General features: G+C 40.8%; 1 pseudogene; it reads right to left on the minus strand.

The window, feature by feature from the left end:
* Positions 1-786: 786 nt before the first annotated feature.
* Positions 787-13,733, minus strand: LOC108521132 (chondroitin sulfate N-acetylgalactosaminyltransferase 2 pseudogene; annotated as a pseudogene).
* Between the last annotated feature and the right edge of the window lie 8,247 nt (positions 13,734-21,980).

The raw sequence follows: 21,980 nt of genomic DNA on the forward strand, positions 1-21,980 counted from the left end.
CCCAGCTAATTTTTTGTATTTTTGGTAGAGACGGGGTTTCATCATGTTAGCCAGGATGATGTCGATCTCCTGACCTCATGATCCGCCAGCCTCGGCCTCCCAAAGTGCTGGGATTACAAGCGTGAGCCACTGCGCCTGGCCATAACATTATATTTTTAATCAAGCCATAGATTCTAATCTATTTTCTACTACTACCCATTTGCTTAAAAACAGACTTTCAGGAGGCTAAGCATCAGTAAGTTAAGGAGTTTTTATTTCTGCTTTTCTCTTGATTGATTGAGGATTTCAGATGTGTCAAATAATCATCCTCTACTTTAGTGGAAAAGGATTCTTCAAGCTATCAAATCAAGCAGGCTGACTCAGGGGTGGGCAGGTGAAGATACCTGTCCACACACTATGCCCATAACACTCCATCTCCTCTGTAAGAATGTGCTGCTCTCCACCCACCAGCAACCCAGCACATGCCATCCTCTTCACCCAGATGCAATCAGGACACCACGCAATCAGAACATGGGTACCAGGTAGAACTAACTCAAAACAACTTTTGGGACAAATACCAGATTTCAATTTGTCAATTATTCCATAGTGCAGTATTCTCACAAAACAGAGACTTTATGTTGAAACATTTGTTTTTTCTTCTCACATCAAGTTGAACTGCTAAAGTAATGTCAGAAAAAACATGAAAAATAAACATGTCTTCTCCAAAAGAAGCACTGCATCCGGAAGTGGAATTAAGGCTAAATAGTGCTAGTTTGCAGTTCACACAGTAACGCATTAATTATGATTTCAACCAACAGCTTTGCTGTTTATACTGTATGCCTGTTTATGAAGATGTGTCTCTGTTTCCCCCGAAGACCAGCATTCCCAGGTGGGAGTGAGAGGCCTCATTCATGCCTTTAGACTGGATGCACATGTGGTACTACTCAGGGGTCAGCTCATCAGCACAGCACTTTTCATGCCACAGGTGGAAAAGACCAGTAAACGGAGTCCAAATCACAATGAGGTCACCATGTAAGTATTTTTGATAAAGACGAACATCTTCTCCACCCCAACCTTTCACTTCCATGTCAAATCCACCAATGGTCGGGAAATCTGATCGATACTGACAAGTCATTCCAAAGCCAAAATCTCTCCAAAAGCCAGAATCCTTTTTGTGAACCAGCTGCTGCTCCACAGGTGATGGCACTTCCTGTTTGACATAAACAATGGCAGGATTGTAAAGACTGAACACCACAGGGTAAAACACCTTCTTACCCGACTCAGCATTTAACTGGCAGCTGTTAAGGAATTCGGCTGAGAAACAGATATCAACATCACAGAAAAACATCAAGACCTCTCCCTTGTCCCAAGCTCGGGCACCCACATTTACTCCTCATCCACGACTAAATTCTTCATTCAATGAGATCAAGGTGTAATTGTGAAAATTAGACTCACTTGTGACAGATTCTAGGCTAGACCTGACTTTAGACAGTCCTTCATTACCAAAATACACCACTGTGAGATGAATCTTGTCTTGATGAATACAAACCTCCCTGAAGTTCTGCAAAAACTGTACAAATGCTTCAGTTCTTTCAGCAAGTGGTGTAATGATATTAATAACTGATCTAATGATGTCAATAATCTCAATCTTCACTTTCATGAGAGGTCCAAAAGGGCGGAAGAGGGTCACATGTCTATATTCCATAAGGTCTGCTTTCTTAAAAAAGAGTTCATACTGTGTGCCCTTATCTCCAGTCTAACCCTCTTATCCACTCCCCTCACCTCTAACTTCTGACAACCAATAATCTGTTCTCTAATGACAGTATTGTCATTTCAAGACTGTCATATAAATGGAATCATCCATTTTAGTTTTGGTTTGGTTTGGTTTTGCTTTAGAGACAGGGTCTCACTCTGTTGCACAGGCTGGAGTGTAGTAGTGCAATAACTTAAAAAAATTTTTTTACAAATTTTTAAAACTTTTATGTTAAGTACAGGGGTATACATGCAGGATGTGCACGTTTGTTATATAGGTAAACATGTGCTGTGGTGATTTGCTGCACAGATCATCCCATCACCTAGGTATTAAGCCCAGCATGCATTAGCTATTCTTCCTGATGCAACTCCTCCCCCCACCTCCTCCCACATGTGCCCAGTGTATGTTGTTCTTACCATGAGTCCATCTCTCATCATTTAGTTCCCATTTATAAGTGAGAACATGTGGTATTTGGTTTTCTGTTCCTACATTAGTTTGCTGAGAATAATGCCTTCCAACTCCATCCATGTCCTTGCAAAGGACATGATGTCATTCCTTTTTATGGCTGCATAGTATTCCATGGTGTATATGTACCACATTTTCTTTATCCAGTCTATTATTGATGGGCATTTAGGTTGATTCCATGACTTGGTGCAATTACTTTTGAAGCTGCCTTTTTTCATTCATCATAATGCCTTTGAAATTCATCCAAGCTGTTGTGTGTATAAATAGTTGGTTTGTTTTTATTGCTGAACTGTATTCCATTGTATGGATATATCCACAGTTTATTCTGTTCTTTGAAGGGCATTTGGATTGTTTCCAATGTTTGGCAATTATAAATAGAGCTGCTATAAACATTCATATCGAGGATTTTTGTTTTTGCTTTTTTTAAAAAAAATGCTTTATTCATTAATTTTTGAGACAGAGTCTTGCTCTGTCACCCAGGCTGGAGTTCAGTGGCATGATCTCGGCTCCCTACAACCTCCGCCTCCCAGGTTCAAGCTATTCTCCTGCCTCAGCCTTCTGAGTAGCTGGGATTATAGGTGCCCACCACCATGCCTGGTTAATTTTTATATTTTTAGTAGAGATGAGGTTTCACCATGTTGGCCAGGATGGTCTTGAACTCCTGGCCTCAGATGATCCGCCTGCCTCGGCCTCCCAAAGTGCTGGGAGTACAGGCATGAGCCACTGAACCTGGCCACTCTTTATTTTCAAATAATTATAGATTCACAGAAAGTTGTAAAAATAGTACCTTTCACCCAGTTTTAGCTAATGGTAATCACTTGTGTAACTATAGTATGATATCAGAACTATGAAATTGGCATTGATAAAATGTACAAACTGTATTCAGATTTCACCAGTTTTACATGTACTCATTTGTGTGTCTATAAGCCTATGCATTTTTATTATTTTAAAACAATTTTTTTCTTTTCCTGTCCACGCCCGCACCAGTAGCCAGGACGCAGGCCACATTTTTTAAAATGACAGTTTTATTGAGACATAATTCACATATCATACAATTCTCCCATTTAAAATGTGCAGTTCAATGTTCTTTAGTATATTAAAGAGTTTTGCCTCTATCGCTGCCATTAATTTAAAAACATTTTATCACTTCCCCCCGCCACAAACTCTGTATCACATAACAGCCACTAGCCTTTTATCCCTATCCTTGCCATAGACAACACTAATCTACTTTCTGTTTCTATGGATTGCCTATTTTGGACATATCATGTAAATGGAATCATACAATATGTAATCTTTTGTGACAGGCACCTTTCACTTAACTGTTTTGAAAATTCATCCATGTTGTGGCATGTTTCAGTAATTTATTTTTTACTGCTGAATAATGTTCCATTGTATAGATATACCACATTATGTTTATTCATTTATTAGTTGATGGACATTTGGGCTGCTTCCATTTTTTGGCTATTATGAATAATGCTGTGATGAATATCCATGTACAAGTTTTTTGTGGGCATATATTTTCATTTCTGTTTATTAAATACCTAGGAGTGAAATTGCTAGGTCATATGTTAACTCCATACTTAACCTTTTGAGGAACTGCCAGATCAGTTTCAAAGCAGCTGTATTATTTTACAATCCCACCAGCAATGTATGTAGGTTCCAATTTTGCCACATCTTTGATTTTTTTTTTTTTTTTTTTTTTTTTTTTTTTTTTTTTTTTTTTTTGATGCAGAGTCTCACTCTGTTGCCCAGGCTGGAGTGCAATGCATGATCTTGGCTCACTGCAACCTCTGCCTCCCAGCTTCAAGTGATTCTCCTGCCTCAGACTCCCAAGTAGCTGGGATTACAGGCGCTGGCCACCACGCCTGGCTAATTTTTGTAATTTTAGTAGAGATGGGGTTTCACCATGTTGGCCAGGCTGGTCTCAAACTCCTGACCTCAGGTGGTCCACCCACCTTGACTTCCCAAAGTGCTGGGATTACAGGCATGAGCCACTGCACCCAGCTATCTGTCATTTTGATTTTAGCACTCCTAATGGGTATGAAGTGGCATCTAACTGTGGTTTTGATTTGCATGTTTCTGATGTTTAATATGATATTATACATCTTTTCATGTGTTTATTGGCCATTTGTATATCTTCTTTGGAGAAATGTCTATTTCAGCCTTTTGTTCATTTGAAATTTGGTAATTTGTCTTTTTATTTTTGAATTTTAAGAGGTTTTTTTTTTTTTTTTTTAAAGACAGAGTCTCACTCTGTTGCCCAGGCTGGAGTGCAGTGGCGCGATCTCGGCTCACTGCAACCTCCGCCTTCCGGGTTCAAGTGATTCTCCTGCCTCAGCCTCCCGAGTAGCTGGGATTACAGGCGCATGCCACCATGCCTAGCTAATTTTTCTATTTTTAGCGAGACAGGGCTTTGCCATGTTGGCCAGGCTGTTCTTGAACTCCTGACCTCAGGTGATCTGCTTGCCTCGGCCTCCCAAAGTGCTGGGATTACAGGCATAAGCCACCACACCTGGCCTTAAGAGGTATTTATTTATTCTCTATTCAAGTCCCTTATCAGATATATGATTTGCAAAAATTTTCTCCCATTATGTGGGTTGTATTTTCACTTTCTTGATAGTATTATTTGCAGCACAAAAGTTTTTGATTTTGATAAAGTCCAGTTTATCTTTTTTATTTTTTCTTTGCTTGTCTTTGGTCTCATACCTAAGGAACCACTGCTTAATTCAAGTTCATGAAGATTTATGCCTGTTTCTTCTTAGAGTCTTAAAATTTTATCTCTTACACTTGAGTCTTTCATCCATTTTAGTTTAGTTTAGTGTTTTTTGTTTGTTTGTTTGTTTTGTTTTGTTTTTGTTTTTTTAGATGGTGTCCCACTTTGTCGCACAGGCTGGAGTGCGTGCAGTCATAGCTCACTGCAGCCTTGAACTCCTGGGCTCAAGTGATCCCCTGACCTCAGCCTCCAGAGTAGCTGGGACTACAAGCATGTGCCACTATACCCGGCTGCTTTTTAAAACACTTTTTGTAGAGACAGGATCTCACGATGTTGCCCAGCTGGCCTCAAGTGATCCTCCCCTTGGCCTCCCAAAGTGCTGAGATTACAGGTGTGAGACACCGTGCCCAGCCCTGTCATCCATTTTCAATTAATTTTTGTATGTGATGTCAAGTAGGAGTCCAACTTAATTCTTTTGTTTTATTTTTTATTTATTTATTTTTTTTTGAGACGGAGTCTCGCTCTGTCGCCCGGGCTGGAGTGCAGTGGCCGGATCTCAGCTCACTGCAAGCTCCGCCTCCCGGGTTTACGCCATTCTCCTGCCTCAGCCTCCCGAGTAGCTGGGACTACAGGCGCCCGCCACCTCGCCCGGCTAGTTTTTGTATTTTTTTAGTAGAGACGGGGTTTCACTGTTAGCCAGGATGGTCTCGATTTCCTGACCTCGTGATCCGCCCGTCTCAGCCTCCCAAAGTGCTGGGATTACAGGCTTGAGCCACCGCACCCGGCCAATTCTTTTGTAGGTGGATATCCAGTTGTCCCGAAATTCTGTGCAATTTTAACATGTGCATAGATTTGTGTAACCACCATCAAAATAAAGATATAGGACTTTTTGTAACCACAAAGATCCTCCTACCTCTGTAGTCACACTCACCTCTTCTCCTCCCATGTCCCTAAACTTGGCAACCATTAATCTGTTCTCCATCTCTGTAATTTCATCATTAAGGATGTTATATAAATGGAGTATTTTGAGATTGGCTTTTCCACTCAACGTAATTCCCTTTAGATCCGTCTAATTTGTTGTGTGTATCAGTAGGGTTTTGTTTTGTTTTGTTTTTAATGTGTGTTGATTCGTTGAGAGTTTCTACATAAACAGTCATGTCGTCTGAGGATAGGGACGATTTTATTTCTTCCTTTCCAATATTTATTCCTTTATTTCATTTTTCTTGCCTTATTGAGCAAGTTAGAACTTCCAGTACTATGTTGAATCACAGTGGTGAGAAGCACACACCCTTGCCTTTTTTCTGATCTTAAGGAGAAAGCATTGTCCTTCAACTTTTTTTTTTTTTTTTTTTTTTAGTGGAGGACAGCGGCCCCCATGCCACTGCCACTGCCACCCCTAACCTTAAGTACGACGTTAGCTCTAGTTTTCCGGTGGATATTCTTTACTAGGTTAATGAAGTTACCTTGTATTCCTAGTTTGCTAAGAGCTTTTATCATGAATGGATGTTGAATTTAGTCAAATGCTTTTTCTACATTGTTTGATATGATCATGTGGTTTTTATTTTTAAGCCTGTTGATAGGTGGATTACATTGATTTTCAAATATTGAACCAGACTTGTATACCTAGAATGAACCACAATTAGTTGTGAGGTATAATTATAATTATTATTATTTGTACTGTCTTCGTCTGATTTTGGTCTCAGGGTAATACTGGCCTCATAAAATCAGTTGGAATTCACTCCCTTTTCTGGCAAAATTATGAAGAATTTGTGTTAATTCTTTAAATGTTTGGTATAATTCTTAGTGAAACCATCTGGGCCTGGATATTTTCTTTTAAGAATTTTAAACTCTAAGTTTAACTTCTTTAATGGTTATAAAGCTATTCACAAATTATCTATTTTGCATTGGATGAGTTGTGGTAGTTTGTGCTTTTTGAGAAATTGGTCTATTTAATCTAAGTTATCAAATCTATCCATGCAGAGTTGTTCATAGTATTCTCTTATTATCCTCTTTTATTCCTGATATTGGTGAATTGTGTCTTCTCTATTTTTTGTCAGTCTTTCTAGAGGTTTATCAGTTTCATTGATTTTTTTCTCAAAGAATCACCTGTTAGTTTCAGTCATCATCTGTATGATTTTTCTGTTTTCAACTTCCTTGATTTATGCTCTTAACATTGTTACTTCCTTTCTTCTGTTTGCCTTGCTATTGTTCTAGTTTCTTAAGGTGGGATGGGTACTTAGATTATTTGTTTGAGTGTTTTCCTTCTTTTGTTTTTCTTTTTTTTCCCCTGGGGGATTCTCTTTAATTTAATTTAATTTTTTATTTTAGAATCGGGGGTTCATGTACAGGTTTGTTACATGGGTATATTGCATGATGCTGAGGTTTGGGCTTCTAATGATTCTGTTGCCCAAGTGGCAAATGTAGTACCTATACCTAATAGGTAGTTTTCAACCTTTGTCCCCTCCCTCCCTCTGTCCTCCTTTTCTCTTTATTTATTTATTTTTTTCTTTTTTTTTGAGACGGAGTCTCGCTCTTGTCGCCCAAGCTGGAGTGCAATGATGCGATCTCGGCTCACTGCAACCTCCACCTCCTGAGTTCAAGCGATTCTCCTGCCCTAGCCTCCCTAATAGCTGGGATTACAGGCACCCGCCACCACGCCAGGCTAATTTTTTGTATATTTAGTAGAGATGGGGTTTCACTATGTTGGTCAGGCTGCTCTCGAACTCCTGACCTCAGGTAATCTGCCCGCCTCGGCCTCCCAAAGTGGTGGGATTACAGGCGTGAACCCCCCGCACTCAGCCCTGTCCTCTTTTTTTTCATGTGTTTTGTCCTATAAATTTTGTTGTCACCACTGCTTTAGCTGCATTCCATACATTTTGATATATTGTATTTTTATTTTCATTCAGTTTTATATATTTTTTAAATTTCCCTTAAGACTTCTTCTTTGACCTGTGGTATATTTATGTGTGTTGCTTAATTTTCAAATGTTTGGAGATTTTCCCATTGTCTTTTAGTTATTAATTTCTAGTTTAACTTGTGCTCAGAAAATATACTCTATGGTTTCAGTTCTTTTAACATGGTTTCAGTCCTTTTGTTTAGGTTTATTTTATGACCCAGGATATGATCTGTTTTGGTGAAGATTCCATGTGCTCTTTAAAAGAATGTCTGCCCTGCTGTTGGTGGGTGAAATATTCTGTAAATGTCAATTAGACCTTGATGGTTGATGGTGGTGTTCAGTCCTTCTGTCTCCTTTTTGATTTTGATCCATTATTTGTTGAGAGAGAAATGTTACAAGTTTTAAGTACAATTGTGGACTTATGTATTTGCACTTTCCTATTAGTTTTTGCTTCATGTATTTTGCAGCTTTGTTGTTTGGTGCATATAATTCCATTTTCATTTATTTATATAGGTTATGAATATATATTTTATATGAATATTTAAGTGGTTATTCTAATTATTGCATTATACATAAGTAATTTACCACAGTCTTCTAGTGTCAACATTTTAACCTTTGAGAAGTTTTCAGCTATTATTTTTTCAGAACTTTTTCAGCCCCCTAGTCTTTTTTTCTGCTGGAACTCCAGTAATATGGATGTTCTGTTTTTCTTCATTGTCCTTTAGGACTCTGAGGCTCTGTTCATTAGTCAATTTTCTCTCTTGTTCAGACTGGGTAATTTTTGTTGTTCTATATTCAAGTTCACTGATTTTTTCTTTTGTCATATTCATTTGGCTATAGCCCATCCAGTGAGTGTTAAAATTTTTATTGTTTTATTTTTAATTCTAAAATTTTCATTTGGTTCTTTTTTATATGTTCTGTTTCTTTGCTAAGACTTATTTTCATTTGTTTCAAGCATGCTTTAAATTGCTTGTTGAAGCATTTTTATAATGATTCCTTTAAAATCCTTTTCAGATAATTCCAACATCTGTGTCAGCTCAGCACTGGAGTCTGTGGATTTTATTTTGTCATTCATGTTGAGATTTTTCTGATTCTTGGTATAAGTGATTTTCTATTGTATTTTTTGCATTTTAGGTATTATGTTGTGAGACTAAACATCCTATTTCTGGCTGGGCGTGGTGGCTCACGCCTGTCATCCCAGCACTTTGGGAGGCCGAGGTGGGCGGATCACCTGAGGTCAGGAGTTTGAGACCAGCCTAGCCAACATATAGTGAAACCCCGTCTCTACTAAGAATACAAAAATTAGTTGGGCATGGTGGCACACGCCTTATAGCCCCAGCTACTTGGGAAACTGAGGCAGGAGAATCACTTGAACCAGGGAGGCAGAGGTTGCAGCGAGCTGAGATCGCACCACTCTACTCCAGCCTGGGCAACAGAGCGAGACTCCGTCTCTAAAACAAAACAAAACAAAAAACAAACAAAACAAAACAAAACATCCTGTTTCTTTTCCTCTTTTGCAGGCAGTCACCCTGGGTTAAATGTGGTGTGCAGGTCTGTGTTGGAGTGGCTATACAACTCTCTGCTGGACCCTGATGACACTGGCAAAAGTGAAGCACCTCGCCGCGTCTTGTTGCCAATGGAAGGAAGTGAAAGTTTAGTTCCCCAGGCAGCCTTGCAGATACCTCCCTGGCAAAAGCATAGAACTGACTCACATCACTTTGTTGCTGCTGGGTGAGATTGTAAATTCTGCTCCCTGTCGAGCCTTGTTGACACAGGGATTAGGGAGAAGCAGAATACTGCCACACTGTTTTGTTCTACCTTGTTGGCACTGTGGGGAAGGGTGTAAGTTCAGCTCACTTTGGGGCCCCTTCCAGGTGGGGGAATGGGGAATGGAGGGATGACTCGCACCAACTTATTGCTGTCAGGTAGGGATGGCCCCACTGATACTACCCCAGTGGGAAAAGTGGAGGGCCATCTAGCACCACTTCTCATAGCCTGGTTCCACCTCTTTGCTACTGGGGAGATAGGGTGGAAGTTCACTCCTGTTTGGTCCTGCTGATACCACTCTTGTGGGGGAGGCACAGGGCCTGGTTGCCCTGCCTAACGGCTGCCATGTGGAGGCAGACATGGGTATCTCTGTTTGGCACAGCTGACACCACAGGGAAGGGGGAAATTTTCCTTTGATGTTTGATTATGGTAGAGTGGATATTATCAAAAAGATTTTCTCTTCTGCTAGGCCACCCTTTTCCTAGTCATTTAACTAAAGGGAACAGTCTTTTCTAGGGGCTCTTTTTTGGGTCTAGGCCTATTGGCAGTTTCAGGTTGCAGGCTTCTCCAGCGCCCCATCTGGGATTTATGGAAGACAGCTCACTACTGTAGTGTTCTTTAGGTCCTAAGGTCTCTAGGCAATCCACCTTGTCCTTTCCACCTTTCAAAGTCTTCCCATGCTTGATTGTTTTTACATCAAGGTTTTCTGTTTTATTGTAAGAGGGAGGAGTAGTGAGAAATGGGTCATTGATTTTTTTAAAAAAATACTTAATTATTTCTTTCTACTTTCTTTGGGTATGCTATTTTGTTACTTATCTGTATTCTTGAGGTGACTGTTTAGTACATTTATTGTCAATCAAAATAATTCATGTATTGGCCGGTCATAGTCACTCACATCTGTAATCCCAGCACTTTGGTAGGCTGAAGTGGGTGGATCACTTGAGTTCAGGAGTTGAAGACCAGCCTGGGCAACATGGTGAAACCCTGTCCCTCCAAAAAAAATATAAAAATTAGCTGAGCGTGGTGGCTTGTGCTTGTAGTCCCAGCTAGTTGGGAGGCTGAGCTAAGAGGATGGATTGAGCCCAGGAGGTGGAGGTTGCAATGAGCCAGGATCATGCCACTGCACTCCAGCCTGGGCAACAGAGCCAGACCCTGTCTCAAAAAAAAAATAATTCATGTATTATCAGTTGAAATACGTTTGAATATATTGGAATAAATAAGTGATTGTAATGCTGCAACTTTCTTATGAGTACCACTTTAGCTGCATAGTATAGGTTTTGATGGGTTCTGATTTTCCTGCTGATTATTTTTACAGTTTGTAATTTCTGTTCTGATTCTCTGTTTAACTCAAGGGTTATTTAGAAGACTGTTTCTAAAATGCCAAGTGGATAGATGATAAGCAGAGCTGCCCTTTGTGCCTGTAGATTTCCACATAAGGCCGGGCAGGCCCTCAGAGAGCTAGGGTTTTTCTGAAGAGCTGTCATGTAAAAACGAGATTGGAAATTTGGTTCCCTGCTATTTTTTTTCCTGTCTTTATTCTTCAGGTGTTTATTGTATACTCATTATATGCAATAAGTCTAAGTTGCTTTCCTTTGATGAGGAGAAAAAGAAAGTTAATACATAGTTCCTGCCCTTCAGAAGTGTAGTATTTAATTAGCATGATAATATGTATACACAAAGCAGTTAAATAGCAGTACTTGACAATAGTGACTAAATTACCACCGGAGTTCATACACAAGGAAAATCAGTGGCGGCTAAAGTAATTGGGGGAAAGACCTGTTGGAGGAGGGAGAAGTATTTGAGTTGGACCTTAAAGAGTAAGTAAGATGTAAATATGCACAGAGGAAATGAAAGGATGTTGCTGGCTGAGAAACTGGTGTATCCAAAGGCTACCATGGTAGGGAAATGGGAAAGCTAAATTACCTTGGTAGTGGAAGATGAATTCAGTTTTAGCTGTGTTGGGTTTTAGATGATATAGGACGTGTAATGGGGAGATACTCTGAAAATTATTGATCCCCATTTCTTGATAAATTAGTTGAACTTAACCTTGTCCGAAACAGTAGTCTGTTCTCTCTTGGCTTGGTCAGAGGAATATAGTGTTCTGGTTTGGATGTATTTTAGTTGAATATATGTGTCACAGGTGGTGTACCAGGTATCTTCTACTTAACCCTCCTGATCTGCTCTTCACCCTTTTATACCCTGCTCTGTGCTCCCGGACGACAAACTATGTGGATTACATCAGTGAGTTCCTTTCCCATTTTGGCTTCTGGTAGGGTTTGAGCAGTGGAGATCCCTGGCAGGACATCACAGGAAGGGAAGAAATTGAGCTCAGGGTGTGTATTTCTGGCTTCCTCCTTGGAAGATTGCCTCAGGCTAGCTACTGTCCCTTAACTAAAGGTCACAGCTCTCTCATGGGGACTCTCTGTATCACATTCTTCTTTTTTCTTCTATGTGTTTCTCCCCTCATCCTCTTGTGCATAGGGTAGTAATGGCCCCAAGTTATGCATTCTCTCTCCCTGTTGGTTTTCCTATACCCTGCCCACACCTTTGTAGATAGTCCTTTTGTGAAACTTTCCACCAATTATGCTAATTCGAATGTGCCATCTGTTTCCTGCTAGGACCCTGACTGATAAAGATGAGGTCTCAATTGTCAAAGAATTGGAATCCAATGAAATAAGCCTAACAAAATACGACTAAATATGATTCAATCTGTCTCTCTCTGATTAATGTAGGCTCTTGCAGAGATTTCAGATAATTATTCTGAACTGCAATCTTTAGCGTATAGATGTGTTGAGAGTGACAGTTCATGGAATATTAATAATAACTGGCATTTATTAATTACTTACTCTTTCCATGCACCATGCTAGGCTTTTTATTTTTTTCTTTTTAGACGGAGTCTCACACTGTCGCCTGGGCTGGAGTGCATGGCGCTAACTCGGCTCACTGCAACCTCTGTCTCCCGGGTTCAAGCAATTCTCCTGCCTCAGCCTCTCGAGTAGCTGGGATTATAGGCACCCGCCACCATGCCCAGCTAATTTTTCATATTTTTAGTAGAGACAGGGTTTCACCATGTTGGCCAGGCTGGTCTTGAACTCCTGACCTCAGGTGATTCATCTGCCTTGGCCTCCCAAAGTGCTGGGATTACAGGCGTGAGCCACCGTGCCTGGCTGCTAGGCATGTTTTTATGTGCATCGTTTCACTTAATCTCCACAGGAACCCTAGAAGTAGGTAATTTTGTCTCTCTCTCTCTCTCTCTCTCTCTCTCTCTCTCTCTCTCTCTTTTTGAGACAGAATCTCACTCTGTTGCCAGGCTGGAGTGCAGTGGCCCGATCTCGGCTCACAGCAACCTCCGCCTCCTGGGTTCAAGCAATTCTCCTGCCTCAGCCTCCCAGTTTATCTCCTTTTCATGGGCGAGGAAACTAAGGCTCAGCGAGATTAAATAACCTACCGAGATTTCATAGCTAAAAATAGTGAAACTGGGATTGAAATTCAGGTCTGCCTGACTCCATAGCTCATGTTCTAAGATAAATATGTTGTCTTCAGATTAGCAGCATTGGAGAGCTTCTTAGAAATGTAGACTCTCAGGCTTTACCTCATACCTACTAAATTAGAATCTGCATTTTAGAAAGATCCCAGGTGATTCACATTCATATTAAAGTTTGAGAAGCAGGGCTGGGCACGGTAGCTCATGCCCGTAATCCCAGCACTTGGGGAGGCCAAGGCAGGCAGATCACTTGAGTTCGGGAGTTTGAGACCAGCCTGGGCAAAATGGCAAAACCCTGTCTCTACAAATATATATATATCACCCAGGCGTGGTGATGCATAACCTGCAGTCCTAGCTACTTGGGAGGCTGAGGCAGGAGGATCACCTCAGCCCAGGAAGGTCGAGGCTGCAGTGAGCTGCATTCACACCACTGCACTCCAGTCTGGGTGACAGAGCAAGACCTTGTCTTAAAAAAAAAAAAAAAAAAAAGAAAACAAAATAAAATTTGAGAAGCAATACTATAAACCATGTTGCTATTACAGTCTGCCTATTACAGACTGCTATAGAAAGTTCTGTTTGATTGATGTGGGGTACAAAGAGCATTTACCCTTCTGTGCTCTTTAACACTGATGTCATATGGCCTTCTAGCTGGAATCTGACAAGCCAGTGCTGCCATTTTTGAGACAAGGACATTGAGATTCAGTAGGGAAAATAACTTGGTGAGAGATGCCAGGAAACAGCATGAACTGCTGCTGTTGTGGAAAGGAGAACTTGGCCTCAGGTCACTGCCAGGAATTTTTTGTGGTTGGAGTTCAAGGATGCACCATTAAGTACTGTGCTTAGAAACTCCCAAATTCGTATATACTTGACTAGTTCTCAGAAAAACTGGTGCATTCAAAAAGTTTGATTTGGCTGGGCATGGTGGCTCACACCTGTAATCCCAGCACTTTGGGAGGCCGAGGTAGGTGGATCACCTGAGGTCAGGAGTTCGAGACCAGCCTGGCCAACATGGTAAAACCCCATCTCTACTAAAAATACAATTATTAGCTGGGTGTGGTGGCAGGCGTCTGTAATTCCAGCCACTTGGGAGGCTGAGGCAGGAGAATCGCTTGAACCCAGGAGGCAGAGGTTGCAGTGAGCTGAGATTGTGCCATTGCACTCCAGCCTGGGTGACAAGAGTGAAACTCAGTCTCAAAAAACAAAACAAAACAAAAAGTTTGATTTAGTGTCCTTAGACTCTCCTTTCTACAGTGCTCACTTCCCACCCTCATTTCAGTCACTACCTCTCCTCCATGTCCATCATGCCACCCTTTTCTTGTTTCTGTTGATATCTGCTTTAAGAAAGCATATCAGATGGTAAATCTATGAAAAGTGCTCTATCTCACTATTAATGAGGGAAATTCAAACTAAAACCACAATGAGATACTACTGCACACCCATCAGAAGAGCTCAAATGAAAAAAGACTGACATTACCATGTATTGGCGAAGATGAGGATTTATTGGAACTTTTGTACACTATTGGTGATTATATAAATTGATACAACTTCTCTGAAAAGCTATTTGGCAGTGTCTACCAAAGCTGAACTTAGGCATACCCCAATGACCAAGTAATACCACTCCTAGATATTTAACCAAGAGAAAATCTCCCACATGTACGTAAGGATACACATTTATATGTAGATGTCCATTGAAGGATTTTGTTTGAGACAGTAAGAAATGAAAAGCAACCTAAATGATCATCAACAGAATGAACACATCAACTATGATATATTCATCTGATGGGATTCCATACAGCAGTTAAAATGAATGAATTATAACTATATGTAGCAACACAGAGCTACAGCAAAATATATGAAAACCATACTGTTGGCCAGGCGCCGTGGCTCACGCCTGTAATCCCAGCACTTTGGGAGGCCAAGGTGGGAGGATCACCTGAGGTCAGGAGTTCGAGACCAGCCTGGCCAACATGGTGAAACCCCGTCTCTACCAAAAATACAAAATTAGCTGGGCTTGGTGGCGGGCACCTGTAATCCCAGCTACTCAGGAGGCTGAGGCAGGAGAATCGCTTGAACCCAGGAGGTGAAGGTTGTAGTGAGCTGAGATCATACCACTGCACTCCAGCCTGGGTGACAGAGCAAGACTCCATCTCAAACAAAACAAAACAAAACAAAACAAAACACACAAAGACACAGAAACATGCAGTTGAGGAAAAAAGGTTAAAAAGTTATAGAAAATTCTGTGTAATAGTATTAATGTAAAGCATAAAAACATAAAACAATATCCTATTATGTTATAGGTTATATTATTTGTGGTACATGCATATATAGTAAAAGGAAAGTTAAGAAAAATATTTATGTTTCTAGTACATGCATACATTTAGTCTTTATGGTATGTGCATAGAGAGTAAAAGGAAAAGAGCTCTCACTAAATACACATACACACACACACACACACATACACACACACACACACACACACACAGAGTCAGTTAGTTGCATAACTAGGATGAGAAGCCAGTTTTGCTTATTCTTCCTTAGCCTAAGTAATAGAGGCTTCAAAATCTAAATGGTCTGCATGGTCATTAACTTGGCTTCTTGTCTCCTGTAGCTAGGTTTTGTATAGCTCAGAACACGTTATGGGAGCCTGGTGAGTTTTCGGGGAGTGGAGTTAGTATCTCTTTTACATGAAGGCAGGGGGCAAGGTTGCTATAAACTTTTTTTTTTTTTCCACATTCTCAACCCCTGTCTACTGGCCAGGAATGCTGAGTTTGACCTGATTAAGGGTATCGGTAAACAAGGTAATGTGAAACACTAGTAAGCTGGTGAATGTTCCAGCCTAAAGCTGAACTCCTCTAGCACTTCTCAGTCGTGTTTGACTAGCTCTGACAGGAGCTGCTGGACACAAAGGCAAACCCAGAGAACCAAAAAGCTATAAATGGACTCCAGTGTGATTAAAATGGACTATTGGCATGGTAGTTGGATCAAAATTCTAACTTCTGAACAACATAGGTTTTCATGTACAGGGTCTACAGGGTATAGGATAAGACAAAATTCTGGAAAATGAAAGGCAGTATATGGCCCCTGCTGTCCCGGATTGACTGTGGTTTTTTTTTTTTTTGTCAGTTATCCTAAAATAAATTGCCTTTAAATCCCCAGGCTGCTAAGACCCCTTCGAAAATCTACCAAGAGGGGGGGACTATGTGAGATAGAGTCAACGAAAGAGAGTTTAGAAGTGGCAGACAAAAAGGGGAAAATAAAAGAGGAACTCTTGAAGGGTTGTTTCTGTTCTTTGATGATCTGGCCTGCTTTTTTTTATGCATTTGATCTAGTAATGACTCATAAGGAGAGCCTCGGAAGATGTTTGGGTTCTAGTCCTAATACCTCTATTGCAGTGACCTTGAGCAGATCAATTAACCTCTTTGAACTTCATATACCTCATCTGTAAAATGGAGATAATAATAGTATTTACCTAATATGGTTGTTAAGGTATGTAAAGTGCTTGGCATGGTGCCTGGCACAAGGTAAGTAAATAATTAATAAATTAGTGATGATCTTTCTTCTTGTTGTTGTTACAGTATCAGAGAAGCAAAGGAGGAGAGCATTTTGAGCAGGAGAGGGAAGTCTGGTCTACAGAATGCCAAATGCAGCAGAGACGTCCAGAAGGAAGAGAATTGAGAGAAGGCAAGGGTTCTGAGGCTTGATTAGAAATGCTGAGTGATAGGCCGGGTGCCGTGACTAATGCCTGCAATCCCAGCACTTTGGGAGGCCGAGGCGGGTAGATCACCTGAGGTCAGGAGTTCAAGAACAGCCTGGCCAACATGGTGAAACCCCATCTCTACTAAAATACAAAATTTGCCGGGCATGGTGGCATGTGCCTGTAATCCCAGCTACTCGGGAGGCTGAGGCAGGAGGGTCGCTTGAACCCAGGAGGCGGAGGTTGCAGTGAGCCAAGACCACATCTCAAAAAAAAAAAAAAAAGAAAGAAAGAAAAGAAATGATGAATGATATTTACATTTGAAACCTATCTTCTGAGCTCCTTATTTTACTGGAAATGGGAATCAGAGTTTAAAAGAAATCCCATCACTTTTTGTTCTCAGGATACATATTTAGTTAAGTTCACAGGAAGCAATGTTTATTGGGAGAATATGTAAGAAGGTAGCTGCAGCTGTAACAGCCACAACAGACTCTTTATGCTTGTCCATTAAAACTTTCTGTGATGTGGACATCTTCTATATCTGTGCTATCCATACACGTGTGGCTATTGAGCACTTGAAATATGCTAGTGCTCTAGTGTGACTGAGGAAATGAAATTTTAATTTTTTTTTTTTTTTTTTTTTTTTTTGAGGCGGAGTCTGGCTCTGTCATCCAGGCTGGAGTGCAATGGAGCAATCTTGGCTCACTGCAACCTCTGCCTCCTGGGTTCAAGCAATTCTCTTGCCTCAGCCTCCCAAGTAGCTGGGATTATAGGCGTGCACCACCATGCCTAGCTAATTTTTGTATTTTTAGTAGAGACGGGGTTTCACTATACGTTGGCCAGGCTGGTCTCGAACTCTTGACCTCAGGTGATCACCTGCCTTGGCTTCCCAAAGTGTTAGGATTACAGGCGTGAGCCACCACGCCAGGCCTGAAATTTTAATTGTGTTTAATCTTAATTAGCTTAAGTTTAAACAGCCATATGTAGCTTGTGGCTACCCTAATGGATAGCTCTAGCTGCCCTGAAAAAGCCATCATTGTTATTAGGGGAGCAAGGCATATACTCTTGAGACCAGTTAAATACCAAAATAATTGGGGTCAGACAGTAGAGACTTAATTATTCAGAAAACAAATGATATCCACTGGGCCGGAGAATTTAAAGAGAGTCTTATAAAGTAAGTGAAACTTGGGCTTAAGCTAGAGGGATGTACAGTGGCTAGGAGGAAAGAAGGCAAGAGGTTATTCTGATGGGTTGGAGGGTGTGGGCAAATGTTTGCAGTTAAAAAATATCTCCTACATGAGAAGTTTGAGGACAATGACTATTCTAAAATAGAGCACTCATATTGGGAGTTAGTCGTGTTTGGGCCAGGTCATGGACAGTCTTGAATGCTAGCACACAGAGTTTGGGCTGTCTACATAGGCCGATGTTTTGCCAGGCTTGCTTAAAACATAGATTCTCAGGCCCCACCTTGACCTACTACATCAAATTTTCTGGGTTGGAGCCTAAGAAATCAGTATTTTGAGCAAGCTCCCCAGATGTTGATGATGCACATTCAAGTTTGAGATCTATTAGATAAACAGAAAGGAGCCCATGGGAGCTTTTGGTGACGAGAGTCTTATTAAGTAAGTGAAGGGAGTGATGTGATAATAGCAGTATCTTAGGAAGCTCGATAGGGTGGGACAGTGTAGGACGTAGAATCTAGAGTAAGGAAACCAGTTAGGTGACTGTTAAAAAGTAGTTCAGATATGAACTTCACAAATTCAGATTTTCTTTCTGGCTGGTACCCCTGGAATTGTCAAATTGACTCCCTAAAATTTCCCTGCAGGCCATATTTTAATTTTCAACACAATTCGTTTGCTGTTTTAAATGACTAGGGCCCAGGGCCCAAAGCCTGACTTCCTTGGCTCAAATCCAAGCTCTACTACTTAAGTGACTTTAGCTTAGACAAGTTTTCATAACTTTTCTGTGTTTCAACTTCCTTTTCTATAAACTGGAGATGATTATAGCTTCTATCTCATAAGGGCATTGCAGGTGTTAAATCAGATCATAAAGGGCTCACAACAGTACTTGGCACATAGTAAGCACTCAATAAATGTTGGTATTAATATTGTTTAAACTAAAGAGCCCTTTAGTTTATTACAGTTTGTATAATAGTTAAAACCAGTCAATTACCTTTCACACACACAAAAACATGTTAAATGTGTCCATTTGGTATGTTAAAACTGAGTTCTAGACTTTTGCTGAATGAGTTGTATTTCAAAGCATAATACTTCAATTAATTTTATATATGATTATCCTTCATAAAATAAGTCTAAACAGGATGAATTGTCTTTCCCACTAATTGTGTTAATCTGTGATTAGTGCTTGGTTATGAATGATATATCTTTTTAAACTTTGTCCTTTTTAGATTGCTACTAGCTTTCAGTGGATGCTATTTGTGATATTTATTTCTGAAGAAAAGAACAGACACTCTTTTGCTCTTCAGGGGGACTGATAGTGGAAATAAAATTTGATTTGTTATCTGGGCATGTGGCCTGGTGTCAGCTGATCCCGTGACTTACCCTGGAGGTGCGGCAACAGGTTTCTGAAGGAGTGAGAAAGTCTTTTCAGGTGCCTTACTTGGGAATATGTGAACTTCTGGTTGCTGCTTCACTCTTCTTCCAGGCCTCACTGACACAGAGGCTTCTAACCTCTCCAGTTTCCTTTGTATTGTCAGCTGCCTGAAGCAACTCTCAAGATGCACCTGCAAGTCAAGGGCAAGGAGGGAAGGAAACAGCTAAGACCCATGATAGCTATCTACACACTTCTGAGCCAGGCTGAGCCAACACGTTGCCTCAAAATCTTCTTTCTGCTTTCAGAAACAAAGTCACTCCTAACTTTGATCTCTTAAGTTCTGTTAGATAGTTGAAGAAGAGAGGTCTATGACACAGTTGGTTAAGATTCTTTTTTTAATGTTTTGACAAGATTAATACATATATTCCCTGCCATCTCCCTACTTGTCCATTTTCCTTCCCTGGAGGCAATCAGTTACCAGTTTCTTGTGTATCCTTTCAGAGATCTTCTGTACATGTATGTATATGTATAACCTGATTTTTTTTCTTTATATCCTTAAGTTTTATACAAATAGTAGCATACCATAAATGATATCCTGCACCTTGCTTTTTTCCTTTAATATATACTGGAGACCATTTCATATCAGCACATACAGAGCTTCTTTATGGCTGTAGGGCAGCACTGTGTGGAATCTAAGTATTTCATAATTACTGCAGATGTACCAGAATGTGTTTTAGCAGTTCTTTATTGATGGGTATTTGCATTGCATCTCAACTTTGGTGATTATCAACATGAGTATACATATTTCACATGTGAGAGTATATCTTTACGATAAATTGGTTAGGACACTTTGGCGATTGAACTGTTCAAGTGGCTGTATAACCACAGTGCTGTGTGTAGAATCAATTTGCCATGCTTAAATAGGGAGTCACAGGATGTTAGAGCTAGAAGAGATCTTAGAGATTCCAGAGAAACCCAAGATTACATGAAGAATTAAAGGCAGATTCAAGACTAAATCCCACAGTTTTTTTTTTTTTTTTCTTTTTGAGACAGAGTCTTGCTCTGTTGCCCAGGTTGGAGTGCAGTGGCATGATCTCAGCTCACTGCAACCTCTGCCTCCTGGGTTCAATTCTCCTGCCTCGGCCTCCTGAGTAACTGGGATTGCAGGAGCATGCCACCACGCCCAGCTAATTTTTACATTTTTAGTAGAGATGGGATTTCACCATGTTGGCCAGGCTGGTCTCAACTCCTGACCTCAGGTGATCCGCCCGCCCCAGCCTCCCAAAGTGCTGGGATTACAGGCATGAGCCACCACGCCTGGCCAATCCCAAAGTTTTTTACTCCAGTCCATAATGTAGCTCTTTGTACTATACCACACTGCTGTTTGTGAGAGAGATTGGGAATGGCCTGATTTCTGTCCCAACAAGCAGGACTGTGCATTTTCCGGCCCACTGTGATGTCACTTTCTGGTCTATCTGATTTCTCTTTCTAGGGTCTGACTCTGTCAGCCTGACTTTCCCTACTTTCTCTGCTGCTCTGGACACTACTAATAACTGCTCTAATAATAACTACTTTTTTCTTTTAAAATTAAAACCAAAGTCCTTCATGGTTTTGGGATCCTTTCTTTAGTAGTAAAGGCAAATCAGTGAGGCAGGAGTGCTAGGACGGTGATCTGGTAATGGCCCAGATTCATGATCTTTTCCACTGCTTTCTACTCTTAACTCGTCCATTGAGTCATCCGGATGTAGTCTAGGGAGAATCCTTTTCTCCTCTTGGCACTGCTGGAGTATCTCCTCTTCTTGACCATAAGATTGAGCACCTTAAGGTCCAACAAGTGCTTAATGTACCCAATAAGGAAGAATATGAAAATGTGTGCACATAGTTTCATTATTACTGAATTATATTAGGGAAGTAATATTCTTTATTTGCAGCCCAAGGAAATCAAGAGCCTTGGTGTCACAGACAGATCCTTGTGTGCAAATGACTCTGAAGTTAAGCTTAACTCTGGCCCATGCCACAGAGGTGTAAACTGCTACAAACCTTTTTGAAATCAATACTAGGATAATGGATGAAACTGTACTAGGAATAGACTGTAGAGCTATCCCTAGGACAGTTTTTCTCGAAGTATAGTCAGTCCTCTGACCACCTGCATTGTTCAAAAGTTGGCACCCTGGAGTCTGCAAGTAGTCCTTCTTTGCCCTCAAGTGATTCTTATATGAACTTAACTATGAAAACTACTGCCTAAGAAATGGTAAACTGGGGAGATGGTGATGAGTCTTTCAATTTGAAGCAGCTTATAGAATTAGTGATAAGAGGTGACTAGCAACTCCAGGTTGTGTACAGTTAATGTCATTTGGGGAGATGTAAATACTATGTTAGGTGGCTGGGCGCAGTGGCTTATGCCTGTAATCCCAGAACTTCGGGAGGCCAAGGCTGGTGGATCATTTGAGGTCAGGAGTTCGAGACCAGCCTGGCCAACATGGTGAAACCCCGTCTCTACTAAAAATACGAAAATTAGCTGGACATGGTGACACGTGCCTGTAATCCCAGCTGCTCAGGAGGCTGAAGGAGAAAATTGCTTGACCCTGGGAGGCAGAGGCTGCGGTGAGCAGAGATCTCGCCACTGCACTCCATTCTGGGCAAGAGAGTGAGACCCTGTCTCAAAAAAAAAAAAAA

This window comes from Rhinopithecus bieti, unplaced genomic scaffold (assembly GCF_001698545.2).
Source record: "Rhinopithecus bieti isolate Rb0 unplaced genomic scaffold, ASM169854v2 scaffold_57046, whole genome shotgun sequence".
NCBI classification, from domain to species: Eukaryota; Metazoa; Chordata; class Mammalia; order Primates; family Cercopithecidae; genus Rhinopithecus; species Rhinopithecus bieti.